The sequence below is a fragment of the Lissotriton vulgaris genome, chromosome 2_2, assembly GCF_964263255.1.
Source record: "Lissotriton vulgaris chromosome 2_2, aLisVul1.2, whole genome shotgun sequence".
In the NCBI taxonomy this organism is placed as follows: Eukaryota; Metazoa; Chordata; class Amphibia; order Caudata; family Salamandridae; genus Lissotriton; species Lissotriton vulgaris.
This window is the reverse complement of record NC_141688.1, coordinates 19305814-19326170: the sequence shown is the minus strand read 5'-3', so window position 1 is coordinate 19326170 and position 20357 is coordinate 19305814.

Genomic DNA, 20357 nt, shown 5'->3' with positions numbered 1-20357 from the left:
GTTGCAGATGTTTTGTTGTACTGTCTTTTTAACATGAGCAATGTCAAAGCAATTGGAAGAGGTTTCACACTGAATGGAGCTAGGCCCATTTTTGGCCTGTACTTCTTGAGTGAGAGCTCTAGAGAAAATGTTTTACCCTTTTCCTGACTAGATCAACATAGTCAGGAAGTGAGTTAACTAGATGATGTAAGACTGAGAACTTCTCTTTGATCACGTGGTTTACACGTCATAAAGTGCTTTTAGGAAAACTCATCTAATATCTAAATTATTATTTCTACTCCGTGTATATATGTTTGTGCATTATACATTATTTTCAAACAAATTTATAATGTGGTCATAAATAAAAAAGAAGTGGCCTTTTTTTCACCCCTCATCCAAAACACTACATCAGAGCAAACATCTCATCATTAGGAAAAGTTACTCACTTGTAAATCTAGTTCTCCTGTGTTGGTATCAATCATGGATTCACATGCTTGTATCATTCTCTGACATTGAACTGGCGAGTTTGAAAATAGCAATACAGTGTTAAACATAGCATGATCGAACTTGGTTCTCCTCATTAAAACAACCCAAACGTCTGCTAATAAGGTGAAAACACAATGAACACCATTCATTCCAGAGGCCATTATACTTCAGATTTCATAGCACACGTGTGAAAGGATTTCAACCAGTAGCTGCATTTCTGGCAGGCAGGATGGCAACATGCATTAATGAAAGCTAGCAAGGCTCGAGAACTGTAGTTACAGGTAAGTAACGTTTTAGTTTGCCAGCATTGAATCTGTCATAGATTTACATGCTTGAATCAGAGTAGCAAGAATAATAATATATTTGTACATAAACAAACAGTGGATATCTGACAAAACAAAGAAAGGCTAACCTTAAAGTGAGAGGATGTGGCGCAGTGACCAGAGCTGCTGACTTGGAAGCTGGGGATCCGGTTTCGAGTCTCGGCGTCTGCACACCGTCCTGCGATTCTGCGCAAATCACCTAATCTCCCCATGTACAGGGACAGCGCCTGGATACCCTCACAGGTGATAAGCTGCGCTATATAAATCTTCAAACAAACTTATTGTATGAGATGTCAAATGACCACCTGTCCCACTTCTGCCTCTCTCTTTATCATTTACCTGTAAGATGGTACTTCCCAAACATTTTAGAACCACAGCCCAAATTTTAAAACAAGCTTATGTGACTCACCTACCTTTAATGGTCATGAGGGGGGGTCGATTTTAGAATGAATATTACTTAAGCATCGTATGGTAGTGCATTGTCATTTTCAGACAGCACATTTTTCCATTGAAATGGCCACTACATTTGCTCAGACACACAGATTTACTGATAAAACTATATAGAACACAAATGATGATGTGTGGAAATTGGGTTTATGTGAACATTTATCATTTGTGCATCCCCAAGTAAAGCGTCTTGATTTCTTTTGATCCTGTTAAAATCTCTGTTTCCAGCACACTTCAGAATTACAAAAAAATGTGCTTCGTTTTTGCATTCCTAAGTTTGCTATAGTCTGAATATGTGTACAGTTCATTTACAGGTATTTACACTTTGTTGTGTGTAGCAAAGAATGACATCTTGCAGCCTTTCCTTTCACACTCTCTCTACTCCAGCAATATTATCACATAATTCACTTTAAATACTACTCACACTTTGCAGTCAGAGAAATAAAAGTAAACACAATTCATCATGTTAGAAGAATTAGCAGCAATTTGTCAGAAAGCTTAGTCTTAGATTTGACTTCTGTCTTTGAAGCACAGCAGATATGACAAGATAAACAAAGAATTTAAAGCATCTTTGATTATTGCTCAGACTTTCCCGACCTCCAGAAATTGCGGCATGCAACTCACCAGTGGGTCGTGAATCACAGTTTGGGAAACACTGCTCTTGGCTGTAAGTTTGAGTAAAGGTGTATCAATGTCCACAGATTGTCATCCATCTATCTGCTGTAGGCACGCCAGCAAAGAGGGCTGCTGAGTGTATGCAGCTGCTCCTTCACTGGACCTTGCTGAGGTCACCCTGTCTTTGAGTGACAGAAAGCTATAGCAGTCACCACCCAAAGGGCTATTCGTTGTTTCAATAGGGGCTAATCCTGTTGAGAGTGTCCAACAGCAACCAATAGCTGATCACATCTGCAGAAGTCATTGGTCTTGTTAAAATAGAACTTAAGACATGTCTAGATATCTGAAGTGCATAATGCTCTTTCAGCAGTATCTTTTAGGTTTTGGAAAGATGTTTTAAAAATGACTGGTTCATTCAAATGAAAAGCAGTGGCCGCCTTGGGAATTAAATGAGGTAATACATTTTTGCAGATTCACTAGAAAAAACGGCCCCGTTTTAGACACCGCCAAACCTTCTGGCAAGTGCAGGAACAAGCCAATTTATTACCTTGTGTCAGGGAACCAGGTTTAGATGTTTAACCCACGTACCTCCCGTGATCTACTTGGGGGTGGTGCATCTAGGCCAATGGTCAGTCCAGTAAGAATACAATCAAAATTAGACCTAGTAGTAATTTTATTTACACTGGAGTAATCAAAGTAATCTCGGAAATTTTGCATTATTCATGTTCTGTTGCATTTTGACTGCTAAGGGGTATTTGTGCACTAAGAAAATAGAAAAACTTTACACATTAGGTATGTGTTTCATGCCTCTCTATTGATCACCCTCACTAACGGCATGTCTGGGATGACATATGTTGTTTTTTCTCACGTATTGTAATCCTTATTTTGGTCACAAATATTGTAGTTTCATAAACTAATCATAATCTAAAGATACAATATTATCATGACTCACCCGTGTGTTCAGATGGGAACTTGGACCGCAGGGCTTACTGGGCATTGGTCACTCTTCACCAAAAACTTGTTAACTCATATTCTGTGTTAAGTCACCGAATCTTAGAAACTCAATATAGCATCCAGGAAAATAGACATGGCATTTTGGATGCCAAAGTATTGACCTTCTCTTACTTACCAGGTGCTACACTTACATTGCCAAATTTCAAGCCCATTTATTATGACTAATAATATCTGAAAGAACAGGGTGACATATTTCGGATTGTGCCAACAGGGATGTGTGACAATAGACACACAGCTACTCTCTCAGTAATAAATAGGTTAGATCTTTAGGCAAAAAGTAGAGATTAAACATACCAGTATGTATCATCAGTCTGCTGTGTGATGCCCGTCCAGGTGTTGTTGCACTGCTAGGGGCAGAGGTTGATGTTGTGGCAGGTGGTGGATGGGACAATAGCAAAGGACTTTTATAGCAACAAATAGAAATAGCAGTATACAACAGAGTAACAGTTTACATGCCAAAGTTAGATAAGAGAACAGTTGAAAGATATGGCAAAACATATATTGATGTTTAAGCTTGTTTGCATAAGGATATACTTGTCTGTGTGGGTAGTTTAGGTTGCAAAAACAGTCCTATGTGTTGCCCTGCTGCAGTTGCAATTACCTCTGTCCCAGCCGAAGCAAGCAATTTACTTGAATGAGTGACTTGAATGAGTACCTGTATGAAAGAATAATAAAATCAACATGTGTGATTTTTTAGGGCTTGAGTTACATAGTGTTTATGAGCAGTAAATACGTGATATGTGACTAACAATACAGTGTGAGTCAATGACATATGGATAAGCGCTTGTTGGTTTGATTTTAGAGTGATAGAGCTGGGGGCATATATGACCTTACCTGACACCACATCAGGGGTGGTTTCTGGTGATGGTCTGACGGGCCACTCCCCTCCAACTTTACAAGCTGTTAGGATGGTAATTGCGTAAAGCAATTACCATCCACATTTCCCTTAATATGCTGCCTTTCAGCAGCGGCCGGCACAGGTAAACATGGCGGGCGGGGCGAGGTGGGAGCGGGAGGAAGTCGACAGACGACGGAATAGGTATAATTAAATAAATAAATAACACCTATTCCGTCACCTGTCGGCTTCCCCCCTTGCTGCGCCCTGCCCTGCCCCACCGCGCTTACCTGTGACAGCTGCTGCTGGTGCCTTTGCCTGCTTAGAGTGATGCTTGCTGAAACAGACATCATGCAGTTTTTCTTATGCACATGTGCTAGTGCGAATGCGTCACTTATATGGTGATAGGTGCAGCAGTGAATGATGAGCAGCCTACAGGCTGACATGCTGCCAGCCCAGGTCTGCAGTACTTGGGGGTCCTCTGGGACCACCCACTAATGACGTGATAAGCGTCACATTCTGAAACAGACTGGGCGTGTACAGTTTCAGCCCTGTACACCTGAGGCTGCTTCTCAATTACTTACTTACTTACAGCTGCCTCCCAGAACCTGGGCTTCTATGGGAAATCACAAGGGCACATTATCAAGCCCTTTATCGCTGCTTTAGCGGCAGTTTCCTGTATCGCGCTTTCTTGATAATATGGCCCTACGTGTTTAAGTTTGCCTTCGCCTTCACAAAGCTTTTGTGTATTACAAGAAAATTGTCTTCACTTACCAAGATAGTTTTTCCTCTAATCAAGCCCAGCTGCCATGGGAAGGCTCTTAGACTTGTTCTCTAAAAGTTTATCTTCTTCGATACGTCATCATTGCACTCGCTGTTCGCTCACAAATGTGAGTAAGTGTAAACCCTCTTGACTTTGCGAAGTTGCAGCTTTTTTCCTAGAACTTTGTGGAGGTTTCAAGAAAGAGCGCTGCAGTCCGAGCCTGATCCTGGGAGGATGCAGTCAGTGACAGGAGATCAGAGAGGGCACGTGGTGAATGATGAACTGAGCTGGGCACGTGCCCCAGAAGACTTGCTACGAGGTGGATCACTATAGGTGTGCAGAGAATGTACACAAAGTTGTGCAAAAGTTGGTAAATGTCCTTTGTGAGGAGATGGGTGTGGTTTCCACAACTTTGTACAAGATAAATGTAACTTCTGCAGCTGGGATTAGTGGGATGTCAGGCTGCAGGGCCTGTCTGCCACCGCCAGGGAGGTGAACTAGCTGCCACCCAGGGCTGCTCCAGGTAAGGGAACCGACTGCCAGTGCAATGTTCCCTACATGCGGGGGCATGTAAGCATGAAAAATAATGGGGAAAAGCGAGAGAGGTGTAGGGAAGAGGTGAGTGTGCATGGAGAGAGAAAATTAACATAGGAAAGAGAGGGTATGTGAAGGATGCAGGTAGAACTGAAGTCTAGCTGTTGTAGTCCTTGTACTTTGCAGAAAATACAGTTATTTATGAACTTCTGATATGTTAAAGAAAACCTGAAACCATGTATTGAATAGTGTCTTGTGGTAAGACTCTTTTATATATGAGACCTGGGACTCGTGAGCTGCAATGGTTTGATAAAATATTAATCAGTATTAAAATGTATGAGCATTTTATCTTAAAACCACTGACTAACGGGCACGGATGTAAATTGAGTACAATGGTTTTAGGTGGGCTTATGTCCTACAAGAAGTATTCTCTTGGGTAGCAGGTGCAAGTCATTCCTTGATTACACGCAGACTAGCGCATGGGTATAAGGGTCCAGGAACCACTGTTATCGAGACTTTGGTCTCTGCACATAGTATTCAGTTAAGGCTCCTTCTATAAGTTTGTCTTAAGTGTCCTCTTAGAAAGAAGACACTAACCACCAATACCACCACCAATACCATCACCAATGGTGGTATTGGTGGGGGTGATATTTGTAGTGACCTGACAGATGGGCGACTGGACAGGAGGGGACACTAGGACCCTGTGGGTCATGAGGGAGGTGACCAGGTCACCGGACACCACATCCTGCTAGGGGACAGGAAGGGGACGGACACGAAGAGGACGGACCAAGGGGACAGGACGTGCTGAGGCTGGCTGCTGCAAAGACAATAAAGAAGACTACATACCCTCACCTGTGTCCTGTGTCTGGTGTATCGGCAGTCCGGCTACAAGGACATGACAACTGGCGACAAGGGGAAACGAGCCGACGCGCAGATCGACGTGTAGACCGACGTGTGGATCGACGTTCACACGCATCAGTAGTAACCAGGTGCCCACCCTGGATAAGTGGTGAGGAGAAGAAACGAGGAGAAGAGCGATATCGGAGCCCACCCGACCGCCTCTGAAGCAAGAAAAGAAACATCCGCGGTAAGCGCGAAGCTTCGAAAGTGGACGTGCGAGCTCTCGCGAGAGGTTGAGAGTCTCGGCGGCCATTTTAGATCCAGGCGGCTGGACCAATAGGAGGCGAGAGCGTGGTGGGCGGCCATTTCAAAGTCAGGCGAGAGCGAGATTTCGAGCGCGAAATCTCGCGAGAAGAGCGGCGGCCATCTTAAAGAGGACATCAAAGAAAAGGACATTGGAAACAACAGAGCAGCCATAACAGAGTCAGGCAAAGGAAGAAAAAGAGAAGGAAAAGTGTTAAAAGACTGAAATAAGAGCAAGAGAAGCTAAAGAAAGGTTCAGAGGAAAGTGAGAAAAGAAAAAGTGCCGACTTAAGAATTAATGGTGAAATAAAGCACAGGCAAATGCAAATGCAAATAAATAAAGAAATAAATAAATTAAAAAAAAAAGGGGGAAAAGGAGAAACAACAAAAAGAAAAGGTCAAAAGAAACAGGAAACGCAGGAACGAATAGAAGAGTTCCAGGAAGAGCACCTAGAACAGAAGAGTGCCAGGAAGAGCACAAGAAAGAACGAAAGAATGCCTGGAAAGCACGGAGAATAGAAGAGTGCCGGAAGAGCACGGAGAAGAGAAGAGTGCCAGGAGGAGCACCAGAAACAACAAAAGAGCACAGAAAAGAAGAGATAGCACAGGAAACAAACAAAGAGTGCCAGAAAGAGCACCTAGAACAGAGGAGTGCCAGGAAGAGCACAAGAAACAACAAAAGAGTGCCTGGAAAAACACAGAGAATGGAAGAGTGCCGGAAGAGCACGGAAAATAGACGAGGGCCAGGAAGAGCGCCGGAAATAACACAAGAGTGCCAGGAAGAGCACGGAGAACAGAAGAGTGCCGGGAAGAGCGCGGGAAACAACAAAAGAGTGCCTGGAAAAACACAGAGAATGGAAGAGTGCCGGAAGAGCACGGAAAATAGACGAGTGCCAGGAAGAGCACCGGAAATAACAAAAGAGTGCCAGGAAGAGCACGGAGAACAGAAGAGTGCCGGGAAGAGCACGGGAAACAACAAAAAAGTGCCAGGAAGAGCACACGAAAGAGTGCCAGGAAGAGCACGGAAAATAGAAGAGATGGCAGAAACGAAACAAGAAAGAGAAAACGCACAAGACAGAAGACCGCCACCCTTCAAGTTGTTTGAGCCACAAGTAGGAATTAGAGAACTAACGTCACTAGAGAATATCACGTCGCTAGCAAGAGTGGAGGCAAGAGCGACAGCCCACGGTCAGGAAACGGAGCGAGGGAAAGACAAACGAGTGGAACAAGATCGCGCGGGCAGCTGGAAAAAAGGCAGGAATGAACAGGCCACGAGGAAGCACCATGATGAAGGAACATGCTACAGGGGTGGACTTGAATGTCCACATCGAGGCCCATGCCTAACGCTTGGCCAGATGTGCAATAAATCAAACGGGAGAAATGACTATGCCAGCGCACGCCAAGGAATGCAGTTCAGAAACGACAGAGGAAGACCATGGAGACCGCAAGTGTCAACAAGCAGACATGGTGAAACAGGAACAAGGAGCTCTTCACCAGAATGGGGAGAAGAAGAAGAAGAAGAAGAAGAAGAAGAAGAAGAAGAAAGGACTGAACGACTCTATCTTATGACGGATGTTACCACAGAGTCAATGAATGAAGATGGAAAAAGAAAAAGAAGGTGCCTGGTGGGCAAAAGCAAAATGAAAAAGACAGAGTACGTGACTGTAGGAGCAGGATCACACAAAACAAAGTTTGTTTTGGACAGCGGTACAACATGTAACATCATGTGGGTATCGAAATTTACAGAAGAGCCGACACACGACGACCAAAAGATCAACGAGGACATTTATGTGCCGAAGGGCGACATCTCGGCGCCATGTTTGCTGAGCATCATCACAGCTCAGACAATGGGTCTCATGGCCATGACATACAACATGCCAGAGAAAAGAAGCATCCTAAAAGAATACCGCAAGCCGCGCATTGGACTGACTGTAAATGCCAGCCCAGTGGGACTGGGAGCAATATTGGCACAACACAAAAAAGGAAAAGATTACCGAAGACACATGGTGGCACATGGGAGCAAAAGTATATCAAACGTAGAAGAAGGATACTCCCAGCCAGGATACTACCAGCCGGAAAAAGAGAGTTTGGCGGCAGTGTGGGCGTGTGAAATGATACACAAGCCGGGGAAGGAACAGGAACACGATACAGCAACCATGGCGGAGGAACATCTAAACTCTGCACTGAAGCATAACACACCGGCAACGATAACAATGAAAGAACCAGAACAAGAGACAAAACAAGACATCACCATGCAGACCATAATGAAGGTGACAAAACAGCAAAGGTGGAGGCACGCTAACAACAACAGCAGCTGGAAAAAAAAAAGCATTGAAGGAAGAGCTGTTGGGGTTCAGAAAGACTAGCGAAGGACTACCAGAAAGCGAGAACAGAACAGTAATGAGAGGCACCAGGATAGTAATACCACGGACGCTGAGAAGAAAGACAGCAAAATTGGCACATGAGTCACATAGAGGGACTATGACAACAAAAAAAATGGTGCGAGAAAAAGTATGGTTCCCGGGACTTGAGGACATGGGAGTAGAAAGTGTGATGAACTGTCACATCTGCCAAATAACGGGGCCCACATCAAAGCAGGAGCCACTGCAAATGTCCGCATTTCCAAAAGCAGCATGGACAGAGCTGGCAGCTGAGTTCTACGGGCAGTTGAAAGCAGGAAATTACCTACTGGTAGTAATAGATGAGTTCTCCAGATTCCCCATAGTGAGACAAGTGGCGTCAACATCAGCCAACAAAACTTTGCCAGCTCTGGATCACATATTGGCAGCATGGGTGTCACAGCAGACACAACAAATAGACAATGGACCACCATTCTCTAGTGACGAATGCAAAAGGTTCATGGAGTATCTCGGGATCAACGATCGACGAATAGCGTCTCTGTGGCCGCAAGAAGACAGAATGGCCGAACGATCTATGGGAACGATCAAAAAGGCAATCGAGAGCAACAAGACAACACAGATCTCAATTGGACAAGCACTATGGCAGGTGCTGAGAGACTGTCAAAACACCACTCACAGCACCACAAGAAGATGCCCTGCGGAGCTGGTGTTGGGGCGATCAAGTAGAACGAGTTTGCCCCAAGTGAAAGAAGTGGAAAGGGCGGAACAAAAAGACATAGCTGAAAGAGACAAAGAAGCGAAAACAAGAATGAAGGCGGATGCTGATCGGAAGAGACATGCAACAGATGCGAAAGCGAAAGAAGGAGACACTGCGCTAGCTCGACAAAGACAACAATGAAAGTCAGACAGCACTTTCGCAAAAGACACACTGACCGTAACGAAAGTGGGAGGACAAATGATAACGGCGTCAGCAAGACAATACCACATCACCAGGAATGAGTCGTACTCCAGAGAAGTGAAGACAAAAGAAGAGGAGCGGCCGAAAGATGGGCTGAAGAAAGACGCCCAAAGGGAAGCAACACAAGAAGACTTAACAGAACAAAGACCAAAAAGAAAAGGCAAGAAGTCCAAGAAACTGATTGAGGAGATGCAGAAACGGAGACCTGTGGACACACTTTTTTCCGCATATCAATGTCTATATCTCTCTCTCTCTCTCTCTCTCTCTCTCTCTCTCTCTCTCTCTCTCTCTCTCTCTATACCTCTCCAAAAAAAATCATCAGCAAAAAATTGTCAACATAAAAGGGGGTGACAATGTCTAGTGAAATGTACTAAAGATTTGTTTGTATGCACCAAAGATTTGTTTGCGACAAGGGGGGAGGTGTAGTGACCTGACAGATGGGCGACTGGACAGGAGGGGACACTAGGACCCTGTGGGTCATGAGGGAGGTGACCAGGTCACCGGACACCACATCCTGCTAGGGGACAGGAAGGGGACGGACACGAAGAGGACGGACCAAGGGGACAGGACGTGCTGAGGCTGGCTGCTGCAAAGACAATAAAGAAGACTACATACCCTCACTTGTGTCCTGTGTCTGGTGTATCGGCAGTCCGGCTACAAGGACATGACAATATTGGTGGTGGTGGTATTGATGGTGGTTGTATTGTGGTGGTATTGGTGGTGGTGGTATTGGGTCACCAGAGCACATCACCTTTGTGCACATCCACACTGCTTTAAATGGGGGGACCATGTTTGGTCACTTAATGTCAGCTGTAGATCCCAGAATAGTGTCATGTATGTGCAAAATTGCATTGTGTGAGGGGGAGACCAGATAATCGTTCAGCATCACTGATGATTGTCACATGTTGTTTTTCTGAGTCCCCAGATAGATCATGCAATCTATGTGGTCTCCCTTGTACTGCGATGTATTCAACTGTGTAACTGTGTCATGTATGTACAAGTAACTTGCATGATTGAGGCCACGTGTCCCTTGGACCTCTTTCAAGTGCTCGCCGCCCTTTTTCTCCAGCAACACCCCCCCTCCACCTCCCCCGCTATCTGCCAGGGGCGGCAATCTGAGGGATAGCCCCGGGCGCCAAAAGCTCTAGGTACGCCACTGACCTTGTGTGCCTGTTAAGGGCATTTCAGAAGCTTGTGAAAACGACTGCTAGTGTGCAGTAACTTCGCCTGCAACATCAACTTGACGGAGCTGAGGACAAGACTTACAAGTCGGGTAGGTCAGTCTTGACACTTGGTGTTGCTATTTCTCCTTTTCTCATTATCTTTAGCTTGTTTCAAATCCTAGTTTGCTTCAAAGCGCACAAAAAAGAGCGTCTGATGCTCTTCGATCATGCACCCCAGGTGGACTGGAAGTTTGTTTTGATAACATCAAGCCTCACCTGCTGCATATTAGCAACAACATAGAAATACATTTGGCAATCACACAAGAGTGCCTTCACCTGTAGAACTTAGTAAACTCTGGACAAAAATATTCAATGCCATGTCCGTTTTCTATCCTGTTATAAAGACACCGTAATTGTGTATTGGAAACATTGCCCTCTGCAGCGTTTTTTAACTTAATGTGTCTTTTTGTAACACTTTTACTGTGTTGCTATATGTACAGGGCAACTCGGACTGTATGCGCTGTTTGTTTCTAGCACATTAAACAACAGAGATGTACTTCCGCATCGGAGTTCAGACAAACAGAACACCACTGAATTATGAGATTGTCATCATAGCTTTCACACTGTTTTACGGCCTTGGCCTTGTTTCTGAAGGGGATGGGGCGTGCGCGGTATTTTCTTCGCCTCTGTACTGTCTCTCTTCTCTCCTTGGGAGGGGGAGGGGTGGCTGGAGGACTGGGGAAGCTTCGGACAGTTTCCTCAGGAATGTTGGGGCCTACCAGCCACGTGTGTCTCTTGGTGCCGATTACCAATTATTGATGAATGCCCTAGTGGCAAACTGAAGAATGCCTAGAGACTTGAAAAGTAATCATATATCAGCAGAATATGATAAAATGCACAGAGAATTGGGCCGGTTAGAAATATCAAGAAGGGAAACAACCAGTTTTTTTAGGCAAGGCTGGAAGAAGGGCGAGGATAGGAAGGGCTTAGGGCAGACCATGCGGGATCTCTTGAGGTTGGTTTCAATTGAAGAGTGATTGGAGCGCATGTTATAGTGGGTAAGGTCCCAGCTCACATTGTAGTGTGTCCTGTGGCACAAGGTGGATAGGATGCCCTTCCTCAGTTGGGGAGTGATATTTAAATTAAGTAATGGTAATGATCCAGTTTAACATTGCCATGCTTATTCTTAAAGTTTTATGTCATGAGCTCCAGTTAATTAAAGATTCTTTTCAGTTGGTACATTATGGAGAGGCCTTATAAATGTTAGGGGGGTGTTCTTCAATACTGCACGTCAGCCTCATAAGTTATGAGTGTCTGTATATCCATGGCTGCATGCCGCTCTCCACCATGAGTTTACTTTAGGGGCTGCCAGTCTGATCTGGATGGACCCTTCTATTTTCCATCTCAAACATCACTGTTAAAAGATTGGACGTTCTATGCCTTTTTCATAACATGTATTGCTGGGCCTTGGAGTTCCTAAACATTAAAGGTCTGCCCTCATGTTTGTCGTGAAAAGTGGCATTTTTCTGTGTATTTATTGTTGGCACTATATATTTTTTATTTTTTGTATATTTAATACCCTAATCTAGAACAAATTTTATGAATAGATGTTCCAGCAAAATATTTCTAAAGTGTATAATTAAGAAGGTGATTAGACAATATAGTAAAAGAATTGTAACATATCAAATGGTGTTTAGAAAGTATTCATTACATCAAAGCAGAGTAATGGAATCTTCCTGTAGCAAACAAATCCTCCCTTCCTAGCTTGCAGCTAAATGTTTGTTAGCTTTAAAGCCCTTATATAAGTTTCCCAGATGAACTCTGACACTCTGGATACCTTTGGTAAATAATTTGTTTTCAATCAGCTACTGTGCTTAGAAAAGCTTGTGGCTCAGTTATGACCTCCTGAGCTGAAGGCTGTCCGCCCCTGGCTTTCATCTAAGATGTCTGGAGCATGCAGCTTGCTCAAACCTCCAATTAAAATCTGAAGGTTTCTCTCCCCGCTCAACGAAGATGCCTTTGCATCAGACTTAAATATTATTTTCTTATTATTATGAAAGGATTAGACCTTATGATTAGTGAAAGAAAATGCAAGAATTAGAATACAATTTCTATTGCACATTTACTAGAATCTGCTACACATAATTCACACTGATACATAATATATGAGCAAAAGCTGAACAATCAACCTATAAGAAATCAAAATATTATATGAAGAACATGTGAAATTAATACTAAATCTAAGACATATTTCTAAATTAAGCATGTGCATACGAATATGAATACACTAAACTCTATTCAGTGAACACTTAAAGAATGCAAAAGGGGGTACTTTTTCAAGGAGACCCTATCCTTGCATAATTCTAGAAATGTTTCTGTTATGGTGAGCTTAGCTTTCATAGACCATCCAAGTCGATGTTATCGCCAGCAGAAGTGCGACCATTCAGGAAATATATTTTATTTCTGCTTATTGAAACGGCTTGAAAGGACTTATCAATTGTGTACAGTTCAACTCAGTGTTCAGTTGCTGTGACATCGGCGGGTATGTCACTGAGGAAAAATCCCTGAAAAGGCACTTGATAAACTCCTTAATCATTCTGTTCATCCATAGCTTTTTTCTGCTTCTGTACTCCCATTGCATTGCAAATATTCTGATATTCACGTGTTTATAAATGAAAAATGTGAAAATAATTTAAGCAGTTGTGGGGCTGGTGACCTTTAAAAGGGGTGGGGCGTTATCCTCGGTTTGAATTCCAATGAGCTTCTTCTTGAAGGGTTCTCTCACACTTTCTTGCATTGAGGACCTCATTTACAGAGAGTTGGAATAGGGCAGCACCACAAGTCTCTTTGCTGCGCTGCCCTACTCCAAATTGAAAGGGCAGGAATGCACAGTATCTATGAGATAAGGTGCATTCCTGTCCTTTCTGCCAGTGGTGTCGCAAAATCTAGTGCCTAGCACCAACACAGGCACCCTTGTTTTGCTTTGTTGCTAGGACTGTTTTTGTAAAAAAAATCCATGGATGGTCAACATGTTGATAGAAGATTTTATACTGAAGATTTTACTGACATTGATTATAATACCTTTGAGTATTCACAAAAGGACAGCAATGAAAAGGGTGGAAATAGGATTACGATTCCAGTTAATCAAGCAGGTCCAAATGTCACAATGGATATAGAAGGGGAAGTAAGCGACCTCCTTGTTGATACAGGTGCCACTCCCACCTCTGTAGCTCATGACCAATTTCCAGGGGCTCCCCACTCCGGCAGAATGAATACATCAGTGGGATTCTCAGGTATCCCCATCCAGAACCCCATCTCCAAACCCCTAGATGTTACTATAGGTCCCTTTCCACCTCTGTCCCATTTGTGCTTACTACAAATTGTGCTGAGAACTTATTAGGTCTGGACCCATTGAAAAGGCTGAATGCTAACATTTATTGTTCTGATGGTGTCTTTATATCAATAGGTTCTGAGAATTTTACAATGATAGATGTTACTCACCTACCACCTGAATTTCAGGCAATTGATAAAACGGTCTGGGCATCAGGAGATGATGATGTTGGCAAAATGGACATAGGTCCCATAGTAATCACTGTTAAAAAAGATGTTCCCTTACCCCGCATTCCTTAATCCAAAATGTCCCGGGAGGGAGAGGAAGGTCTCAAAGAGGTTATCTCTGATTTAATACATAATGGGATAATAAAAGAAACAGAAGGCAGCTAATGTAATATTCCTATACTTCCTGTTCTCTATTAAAACCACAAAGGGAATCCCTGATAAATATTGATTAGTGATTGATCTTCAATATATTAATAAAATTGTAGTACCCCAATATCCTGTGGTTCCTGACATGAATTCCATTTTAAGCTGATTGCGTCTTCAGCCAAATATTTTACTGTGCCTGATTTAAAAAATGCATTTGTTAGTGTGCCCATTGCTAAAGAAAGTCAATACCCTTTTTTCATTTTTATTCCAAGGGTGTTCCCTAACATTTACACATGCTCCTCAAGGGTATACAGAAAGCCCTAGTATTTACAGTCAAGCTTTGGAAAACAATTAGATGTTTTTACCCCCTCAAAAGGCTCTGTATTACTCCAATACATTGTTGATCTGTTATTTGCCTCAGATCAGAGGAAGGTTGTAAGGAGACAACAGTTAATTTGTTAAACCATTTAGCACTCTTAGGACATAAAGTGTCCTTATATAAAATGCAATATTTTCAACAGGAGGTTGCCTATTTAGGTCACCTCCTGTCAAAGGGGGGCAGAAGACTGCACCCACACAGAAATCATTTGGTAGAGAAAATGAAACATCCCCAGACCTGATCTGATGTTCGTGCCTTTATAGGTATGACTTTCTTTTGCATGCAGTGGATACCTAATTTCTCTTTAATTGCAAAACCTTTGATTGCTCTAACATCTAAGAATATTAGTGACTGGGGGGCGTGGCCAAGCAGCATGGCCGACAGGACGTGAGCTCCTTCGGCTCCCGGCCAGTCGCCGCTTAAATCCTGTATTTTGATCCTTGCAGCCCACCTCGGGGTGTGATTTGCAGTGCCACGTTCCCGGCCTGCCTTCCGCTCACCCCTGCCCGGTTTTGAGATAATGAGCGGGCGGATAGATGGTGGTTCCTGATGGCGCTGTTCGCTCCCGGCCCTGCCAGTAATTGAGACCGGGGATTGCGGCCTACCCTGAACATCGGCGGCTCCGGACGCGTGCGAACCCACTGCCATCGGACTCTTGCGCGGTCACCGGAGTAGTGTTGAGCCCCTCTGGTGCCGGGGAGGCCCAGAGAGATCGGCCCGCTGCCCACCGGCTGACCGGTAGCGGAGAAGTCGGCGGCTGACCTGGTGGTGGCGCCGCGGCTGCTGGAGTCTGTGGATTGGGCCTAGTCACGGCCGCGACTGGAGGTTTCCTGGGGAGCCCGCAGATAGCGGATCCTACCTGACAGTTCGGAGCCTGGGCTCGGGACAGTGCCGGCTGGAGATTGCGGAGGTGTCGTCGGGCCCTCCGCAGGGCCGGGAGGTGGTGCTGGGGCCCTGTCCCGATGTGGGCCCACACATGAACCTGAGGCTGAGGTCGGGGCCCATAGCTCGGACAAGTGATCAACTGCACCCGGGAGGCCTGTTGCCATCGGGGGGCCCCGTCTTGCCTGGAGGCCGGATTGCTGACCGAATCGGCCTAACTGACCCTGAGCAGCCGCTGGGCCATGTGGTGGCGCTGTGACCTGCACCGGCCAGGACGGGGCCGCACGAAATCGAGGCCAGGGTCTGGGCCTACTTCCCGGACTTCGACCTGGTCTGCACCGGGGAGGCCCGTTGACATCGAGGGCCGACGGTCCTGCCTGAGGGCCAGGTTGAGCTACAGCGGACCAGCGGAGGACTGGTCCCCACCTGTCCGGGGACGGGGCTCCCGGTTTCGCGACTGGAGGGCTGATCTTGCACCGTGGACTACAGCAACGTGTGTGCCCTTGAGAGCAATGGAGGAAGCGGCGGCCGGTAGGTGGATGGGATTTTCACCCCCCCCTATGAGCTGAGGCCTGGCCTGGAGACATAAGGGGCTTAAGTGGAGGACCCGGAGTTGACCCCTGCTACTGAGAGTCCGAGGCTGGCCGGACCCTGGTCGGACAGTGCCTTCGGGAGGGAGGTGCCTCCTGAGGGGGACTTCTAGGTGCGCTGCTGTATTGTGGGTGTCGTGGACAGGAGATAACTGGGAAAGTCTTTGACATACTTCAGGATTCGTAAGGTCAAAACGCCTCGAGAGGTACAGCCCAACACCATCACGCAGTATACTACGCAGAGGCTCCCTTCGCAGAGACTCACACACCAGTCGGGACCGGAGGAGGGTGATCCAACGCCCGAGGAACCATCGAGGGCGTAATTACTGAAGGCAATACAGGGGTCCCACTCGGCCTTGGAGCGCCAGATTGAGACTGTGTCCATCGATGTGAACCTCCTACGGACCGACCTGCGTAAGGTGGCCGATAAAGTTAAGGATGAGGAGGAGAACATAACTCAACTGCAGGGGAGGTCGCCTCCCTGAAAAAGACGGTCTCACAACTCTCTGCTACGACGGAGGTGCTGGAGCGTAGGGCCGAAGATGCGGAGGGGAGAGCGCGACACAGTAACATTCGCGTGCTAGGTATTCCTGAACGGACAGAGGCTGGTAACCCGGAGCGCTTCCTTGAGCAATGGATTCGGACGGTCCTGTGTCCTGAAGGACTGTCAGACGTCTTCGTAATAGAGAGAGCCCACAGAGCGCTAGTTCCGCCTCCGTGGCCTGGAGTCCCTCCACGGGCTATTATTGCCAAGATACTTAACTACCGCGACAGGAACTGTATCCTGAGAGCTGCCAGGGGGGCCAAGGCCCTTGCATTTGAGAACTCGAGAGTATCCATCTTTACGGACTATACACAGTTGGTTCAAGAGCAGCAAGTCCTTTCTGGCGGTCAAAAATAAGCTCAGAGAAATGCAGCTACAATATATGCTACTCTACCCGGCGAAACTCAAGGTTCTGGCCCAGGGGAAGGCATACTTCTTTGAAAACCCTGCGGAGGTGTGGGAATGGCTCGAGATTCTGGGAGATGCCCTCCCTCCTGAAGAACGTGCAAGGTCTCGTAGCATATGGGGGACCAGACCGCGGAGGCAGCGCAGCCGGAGACGACGTCAACGGTCCTGGGCGGATGAGAGTGTGGAAGGCAATCGAGTCACGGTGGGTGAGGATGGATCTCTCTGCGTGGATTTGCCAGAGTTGAATCACTTGCCAGCGGCATCTCGACATTCATCGCCTGGGGAGATCCTTGTGCCAGACACGTTGCTGCATACTCCAGTGGTAGTGTCCCAGTCCAGTGCAGCGGTCCCGGAGACAACTGAAGCGCAGGGACGAGGACTGGACGGTATATCGTGAGGAGGAGCCCAGGCGCTATATTGACTGCTGTACACTGGACATGGTGCTGCACATTCGATGGACAGTAAGGGGGCTCTGGATGATAGGGGGGGCACTGTCGGATGCTGATGCCTGGGAGCGGGAGGCGGGAGGGGTTCGGGGGACTGGGGTAATGACGACCTCCTTATTTTGTCGGAACGGGGGAGTGGCTGGTTTGAGGTCCTGAGGGGCGGCCTGGGGGGGGGGGGGGAGTTGAACGGGGGGGGTCGTCTTCCTAGTTTTATTTTGGGTTGAGGGTAGGTTTAGAGAGGGAGACTGATGGGGAAGCTGTGTACGTCTTTGCACCAGAGCAGGAAGGGCATATTGGCAGGTTTGGTTGTTGCTAGTATATTGCTCGTGGGAGGGGATGGGAGGGGGTTGTTGGCGGGGGGGGGGGACACATGGTTGGTTATGGGTTATAAGTTTGTGAGCTGGAATGTGAGAGGGCTGGGTACTTGTACGAAACGATATAGAGTGTTCTCTTGGCTTCGTAGACATAATGTTTCGATTGCATGTCTGCAAGAGACTCATCTTACTGAGGAGGGGGCGTAAAAGCTGGGTAAGAAGTGGAGGGGCCAGGTCTTCCATTACTCGTACTCCTCATATGCTAGAGGGGTGCTGATTTGGGTAGCGCGGGGGTCCCGTTCGCGCTCCAGTATTTGGAGGCAGACATTATGGGCAGGTATTTGCTCCTTAAAGCTATGTTAGACGGTAGAGATGTAACCTTTCTTAATACGTATGTTCCAAATGTGGATGATCCGGGGTTTTTCATGGCACTGCAGGACATCCTAGTAGATGACCTCGAGGCGCCTCTTTTCTGGTTGGGTGACTTTAATTGTGTGTTAGACCCAGTGCTGGACAGGTCCCCTCCGCGGGACGGTACGAAACCCCGAAGAACCAGACAGCTTCATGAGATTATGGAGAATATTGGGGCTGTAGATATTTGGAGACAGGCCAATCCGAAGTTGCAGGTGTACACCTGCTATTCCCTCACGCACAACAAACACAGTCGCCTTGATAGGGTGCTGGTAGCTAATGCAGAGTGCAGCATGAATATGGAGGTGACACATCAGGCACGCTATTTGTCGGACCACTCCCCGGTGACTTGTTTGGTGAGTTGGGGAGCGTCGGTTTTCTGTCCACGTACCTGGTGATTCCCAGTGGACGTTCTCCAGGACGCCGTGGGCAGGGAATGTGTCGAGAAGGCCCTGACGGATTATATAGATCTTAATTGGGCGGTGGGGGACCGGTTGTTGGCCACTAAATGGGAGGCATTGAAAGCCGTTGTGAGGGGTGCCTGTATAGGGGTTGACGTATGGAGTCCGCAAACAACTCCTGAGGGACTTGCAGGCGGCGGAGGAGGAACTGTTGCACGCCCAGTTTGCTGGATCCCCGGACGACCTGCAGCGCGCGAGAGAACGGATTACCCAAGGGAAGGTCCATGATATATTGGACCGCTTAGACAAGTACACACTTGGCCAATATAGACAGAGGCTTCACAGAGAAGGAGATAAATCGGGGCGGTTGTTGGCCTGGATCCTTCGTAGGGAGCAAACACCGGAACGTATAGTGGCTCTGCGAAATGCCCAGGGTGTGGTGATTCACTCGGAAGGGGAGATTCTTGAGACTCTTCGATCCCACCTTCAGCAGGTGTATGCTGCTGACCCGGCAGTCTCTAGGGCCTCCTTCTCCCCATACTTGCAGGGGCTGACCCTCCCTTCTATCTCCTCGCCAGTCTAGAAGGACTTGGATGCAGCTCTTTCTGTGGAGGAGGTGCGGGCGGCCCTCGCCCGCTTGCCGCGTGCAAAGTCCCCGGGTAGTTTGGAGGCACAATGGCGCGTCTATTGGTGCAGGTCTATGCCGAAGCCTTTGAGACCGGTTTGCTCCCACAGAGTATGTCCAGCGGAGAAATCTGCATGATCCTCAAACCAGGGGGTGGGGGGACAAGCTTGACCCGTCTGCGTACCGGCCTATCACCACCATGATCAATACGGACGTTAAAATACCAACTAAATTGTTGGCCACTCGATTGGCCCCTCATATGGCACATTTGGTCCACCCGGACCAATGCGGCTTCATCCCGGGGCGGAACACCGCCATGAACCTGAGGCGCTTGAATCATGTCATTCATGAAGTTCAGGGGATGGATGAACAGATGGTGCTAGTGTCGATTGACCTGGCCAAGGAATTTGACACTGTGGACTGGGCTTATCTACAGGAGGTGCTTAAGACGATGGGTCTAGACCCGAACTTTCGCCGGTGGGACCGTATTTTATATACCTCCCCCAGAGCCCGGGCACGGTTGGGGTCTGCGCGCTCAGAGGAGTGGCGGCTGGGGAGGGGCACACGACAGGGGTGTCCCCTTTCACTGCTCACCTTTGGCTGTCCGGATCCGTCTGGAAATGTCACAGTGGGGTATACGAGTGGGAGATTCGTGCAACGTTATCTCCTTATATGCAGACGATGCATTGTTTTACCTGAAGGCACCGAGGGAGGCCCTTCCTGTACTGCTTGATCAACTGGATTGGTTTGGGGATGCGTCGGGTCTGCGGCTTAATAGGTGTAAGTCTTTGATTTACCCATTGTCGGGATTCGACTCGGGCCCGGAGTTATCTTCCCGGAGCTTAGGCTCTGCTGGGAGGTGGATACTTTTTGATACTTGGGGATTCTAGTGGCGCCTACGGAGGAGAGATCCCATGCCTGTAATATTGACAGGGTGGTCCAGTGCCTGAGGTGTTCCGTGACCTTCTGGAACACCCTCCCGCTGTCCCTCATGGGCCGACTCGCTGTCGCTAAGATGGTGATGTTGCCTAG